The sequence below is a fragment of the Asparagus officinalis genome, chromosome 4 (assembly GCF_001876935.1).
Source record: "Asparagus officinalis chromosome 4, Aspof.V1, whole genome shotgun sequence".
NCBI classification, from domain to species: domain Eukaryota; kingdom Viridiplantae; phylum Streptophyta; class Magnoliopsida; order Asparagales; family Asparagaceae; genus Asparagus; species Asparagus officinalis.
The window spans coordinates 104,423,720-104,429,793 of NC_033797.1; positions in this window are offsets into that span (position 1 = coordinate 104,423,720).

The following is a 6,074-nucleotide window of genomic DNA, read 5'->3' on the forward strand; positions in this document are numbered from 1 at the left end:
TGAGAGGTGATTGGCCCCCCTTCCCATGCCTCTCCTTGTCATGCATCTCGTCTACGATGTATATTGCTTTTCTTTTTTACCATCTCTTCTTCTCTTTTTAACCACTTCTACTTGCTCATCAATATTTTACAAATAAATTCTTATCCTTTCTTAATCTTGGCCGCACCCTTAAAGGTCTGATATGCAACTGTAATGAATTGCATGTCGAACCAACTTGGATGAGATTAATTTGTAGTTCATACAAGTTCATGCATATATGTCTTATTTATTTCTCATTTGTAAAGACAAGTGATCAAAAATACCAGATATGTCTTTATTAATATGCATGTCATTTTAACGCATATGTATGCAAACATATTCTTTATTTTGTTATCGTCATCATCAAAATAACATGTGGCCGTTGATATGTCAATATGTCATCATCAACAACCAGGTCTAATGGAGTTGCTTATGTCTAGAACACTCCAGTGGGTATTAGCACAATTTCTACAATCAACTGTCAGCTTGATGTTATCCTTCATTTCAATTGTACAATTTTAAGCAAGTCTAGAAACTCCACGTAAATAAAAGAATTTGTAACGCGCATGCATTTTTAAGATTATCTCTAAGGCACTTTCCTTTGGTCGTTTCATAAGCTAATAGTCGGAGCGGATAAGTTTCAAGCATAGACATAAATTTCTTTAGGGAAAATCATTTCCACCCCCCTACAAAAAGTAGTCGATGCTTTCCACTCCACGTCAAATGGTCAAAGGTGTTTACCCCCTTCAAATTTGAATTTCATTCTTCTACCCCCTTTGTCAAGCAGTCAAAGGTATATTGAATCTTTCAGAAGTCAATCTTTCTTTTTTTTTGGTCAATGAGAATTTTATTCATTCAAACCAAAAATGAGAGTTATGTACATCATGATTCTCACAAATTGAGAAATATAAAAATCATTTACAGACTAGGGATATTCCCCACAAACAAAAAAACTACAAAGAATTAATCCATTCTCTATTTTCCGGTTGTATAGAACTATTTAGAACTGGGATCAAAATGTCCATTTTAATCTCACTCACTAGCTGCTCAATCCCTTTTGATTTCTGTGAGAAAATTCTGGCGTTTCTCTCACACCATATCTTGTAAAGAGTTGTCGCAAAAGCCATCCTCTTGATCCCCTTCTTGAATCCCCTGCCTCTTAAACAATTGTTGAACCAATCCAAAAGGTAATTCCATCTACATGATCTCCATCTAAACTTGAGCCAACTCATGATCCTATTCCAGACATTCTGAGAATAATCACATTCAAAAAATAAATGGTCGCGATCTTCAGGACCTACACCAAAACATAAACAGCAACTATTTGATTGAATGATCCCCATCTTCATTAACCTGTCTTAAGTCAGTAGTCTGTTCTGAACAGCAAGCCAACAAATAAACGAGTGCTTGGGGTAATTCATTTTCTCCCATACAGTGTTAAACCATGGGACATGAGGAGCAGGGGGAGATAAGGCTACATACAGTGCAGAAATTTTAACTTTAGAATTTTTGTAGCATGAACTAATGATTTGTTTCAAATTGTCAATTCCATCAACTAAGACTGATGCTTTATCCCTGGATTTAATCAGTTGCTTCCAAAGCCAAGAATCCCCATATTTAGCCTTTACATGCCATATGTCTCTGTTCTTCAAATATTTTCCATGAATCCACTTTATCCAAAGGAGTTCCTTGTTCATATGAATATACCATATATTCTTCAAAGCTGATGCAAGGTTCCATAATCGAGCAGAAAAAATGCCTAGACCACCAAATTTTTTATCACAACAGATCTTACCCCAAGCTATTAGTGATGGTTTATGAGAATGGTCTGTTCTTCCCCAAAGAAAATCCCCGCATATGTCATCTTCTGAAGCACACCAACAGGCAAGATGTAGCAGGATGTCCAGTATATTTGAACACGAAGTCAATCTTTCCACATGGTTACAATATTAACTTTTTTCTAAATTTTAACTTTAGGGTCCGTTTTGTCATTTTTAGATTTTGTTTGCAATTTTCATTTTTTAACTCACTGTTTTTCGTTTTTCGATTCGATTTTTTTTCTTATGATGTTTATAAATTTTGAATTTAGTTTGTAATTTTTGGAATTTAGGGACTGGGTTTTGTGAATTCCAGATTTTTAAAATCTTACTTAAAGTTTTTAGAAGTAAACCATGCACTTGGCTATTTGATTAGAGAGTAAAGTGGAAAGGTGTCCAATGTGCCTTTGATGGTTGACTAGGGGGACGATATAAAAACATTTGAATTTAAAGGCGGTATGCACTTTTGACCATATATTTTTCCTTAATTTCACATAGTTGTAATTTTACTTGTAAAGTAAAGGGTGTCAGATTGCAATAAGTTATGTGTTAAATAAACAAAATATAAAAGGGGTAAGATCTCCAGAATCCTAGTTAAGGTCTCCGGCGGCGAAGATAATCCAAAAAGAGAAAGTTGTAGTCTGTGAAGTCAAAGGTAACCCGTGACCACTTGATAATTGGATCAAGATCAAGACAACTACGAGCACGCATGCTTCCCCCAAACACCAAATTGATAATTGGACCAACTATAATACATCCGCTAGAAGCTCATTTTGCACATTAATATGGACCCCTATTGTATCTGTAACAGTAAAAGTTGGTTAAATTTTCAAGAAGGATGACAATACATCTTGGATCCAGCTCTCTCTTATGTAGTATGACCCCTCCTCAACTATCAGTCCAAGCACAAAGTAACTCCATCACCCATCGCACCTCTCCACATTAATTGATGGCCAAGTCTTCATGTGTGCCCTACTCTTATTCTATATAAGTGAAACCATGACAGCTTTTTAGTGCATAAGGTCTCTCTCTCTCTCTCTCTCTACATATTAAAATGACGTTGGTCATACAAGTATTTTTAGGGTACCCATATTTTTATGCTGTTTTCATAATACGTCTATTAAAATGACAGGATGAATACTCCGTGCATAAGGTCTCTCTCTCTCTCTCTCTCTACATATTAAAATGACGTTGGTCATACAAGTATTTTTAGGGTACCCATATTTTTATGCTGTTTTCATAATACGTCTATTAAAATGACAGGATGAATACTCCGTGCAAGCAGATTTCAAGACAAATAGAGGTTTCCTCTGTTATTTGTCATTCACTTGTGGAGAAATACTCAAAGAAAAGTAGTATAGAAAATATTAGTCTCGTGCCTACAACGATGCACATACTCTATATATAGTGTCTTCTTCGTGTCACGATGTGGTGATCAAGCACACAGATTCGACAAGGATCCCTTTTCGTTCCTAGACAGCTAGCGTTAGTATTTGTTTGTAAAAAACAAGATAGTTTCACATTGGAATTTTGAACATTCTTTTAGAGGTTTTAAAGCATTGAATGCTTATTGGGCTTTGAATAATGGATCAAAGTGTAGACTTCTAAACCCGTGTGCGGGTAGCGCGAATAATGCGCGATTACTAGACGCACTTAAATATTCTATTTTTTAATATATAATTATATATTGAATATATTTTTTCATGTTATTTTGAATTTTAAAATATTATGTAAAGAAAAGTGACTGTTGAAAAGTGGCTGTTTGCTCTAAGGGGTGTTTTAAAAAGTTGTGACGGTTGGAAGCACCTTTTCAAACCTATAAATAGTTTATGTATTCAGATATCTATTGACAATTCTTTTCTGAATCTTTTCTATCAAAAACTTCTGCAATATTAGAAACTTGTTTCACAGCGAATTATGAAAAATTCCAGATTTGCTTACTGGAATTTTCATTTTCTGTTGTATCCTGGGAAGAAAATTTGCATTAAACCGAAGCAACTTTGAATATCAAGTGGGGGCAAATATTTCTTTAAGGAAAGTATTTCACGCCTTAGAATTTCTGTCTCCTTCAATTTTTAAAACTAACAATCTTAAAGAAATAACTCTGCTACGATGGAGTCGGAATCAATCAAGGTGATGAATCAAGACATGGTCAAATTGGACCGATTCGACGGGAACAATTTCTCTTGCTGGCAAGACAACATGATGTTTCTTCTTACAGTATTGAAGATCTCCTACATCCTCAATCCCAACCTATAGTCCATAGAAGATCCAAAACCAAGTGCAGACGACAAACAACCTACTGAGGAGGAAATAAAAGAAATCAAAAAGCAGAAAGCAAAACAGGAGGAAGATTAAGTGCTGTGTCGCGGTCACATTCTAAACACACTTTCGAACCGATTGTATGATCTTTTCACGAGGATAAAGTCGACAAGGGAGATCTGGAACGCACTAGAATTTAAATACAAAGCCGAGAGGAAGGTACAAACAAGTATTTAATTGCAAAATATCTAGAATATAAAATGGTTGATGACAAGTTTGTCGGAGGAAGGTACAAACAAGTATTTAATTGCAAAATATCTAGAATATAAAATGGTTGATGACAAGTTTGTCCTAGAGCAAGTTCATGAATTGGAGGTTCTGGTTAATAAGATTCATGTTCTCAAAATAGTTCTTCCAGAGTCTTTTCAAGTTGCTGCAATTATTATAAAACTACCATCAACTTGGAAAGATTACTCGAAGAAACTAATGCATAAAACTGTGGATATCTCTTTGGAACAACTTCAGAAGAATCATAGAATTGAATCTTAGAATTGAATCTTCCTAGAGGAGTCACGCATACGTGATTCAAAAAATTCTGCCCAAAGTTATTATAAGGTCCACACTGTGGAAAAGAATGAATCTTCGGTAAAAAATGTGAACCTTCAAGTAAAGAAAAGTGGACAACACTTTAATATGGCAAATAAAAGCTAAAACAGGAGATTCTTGGATGTGGAAACAAATGGTTAAAGTCAAGGATAAAGCATTGATTCTCTTTGGAGGAGCTGACAGGTTAAAAGACTTCATTCATTCTTGCCACAGGAACTCTAAACTCAGAATTTCAGCTTTGTATGCAGGGCTTCTTCCTACATCTCAACAGGTTTCTTTTTGGAGGAGCTGACAGGTTAAAAGACTTCATTCATTCTTGCCACAGGAACTCTAAACTCAGAATTTCAGCTTTGTATGCAGGGCTTCTTCCTACATCTCAACAGGTTTCATGGTGTAAAACTGTTTGGGGGAGTCTAAACATCCCTAAACATGCCTTTATTAGCTGGTTAGCTATGTAAAATAGGCTATTGACCCTAGACAAATTACTGCAAAGAGGAATTACAGATAACAACAATTGCAGTTTATGTATGGGTTTAAGCTTGGAGTCTAGGGATCACCTGTTCTTTGAGTGTTCCTTCTCTGGCTACATCTGGGATAAAATCATGGAATGGACAGGCTTTGGATGGAAGTCTACTAATTGGTCTCATCTAGTTAATTGGTTTGCAAGTTTGAGAGGAAGAGGATATAAGCAAAAGCTTAAAAGACTGATTTTTACAGCTTCTATTTACCACATTTGGAGGGAAAGAAATGAACGGATCTTCTCACAAAAATTCAAGGATGCTGATCAGATAGTGAAGGAAATCAAATATGATGTCTCAACCATACTATTGAATAGTCTACACTCCTCTAACAGTGACAGAGAGCTTTTCATGTTAATATGAAGTTCTGATTTTTCTTCATATACGTGTAATTTTTTTGTAAATCTCAGTCCATAGTACTGAGTATTCTTGATGTGTACATATTTCTCATTTGGGATATGAATAAAATTTTCATTGACCAAAAAAAAAGAATTTTCAGAAGAAAAGGGGATCCTGTTTTATTTACGGCAAGCCTGGACATTTTTCTAAAGAATGTCATCAGAGAAAAAATAATAACGTAAAATCAAAGGCTTCTGCAAATATGATAGAAGAGAATCTAGTCGCTATGATTTCTGAAATCAATATGATTTCTGTTAAGTCTGGATGATGGCTTGATTCTGGAGCAACAATCCATGTTTGCAAGGACAAATCCTTGTTCAAAGGATTTGAAGAAATTTCGAAAATTACAAAAGTGCAAATGGGTAACAATGCTTGTGCAAAGGTTGCTGGAAAGGGGTCTATTAATATAGATTTTACTTCTGGAAAGAAATTAACTCTTATAAATGTTCTCTAT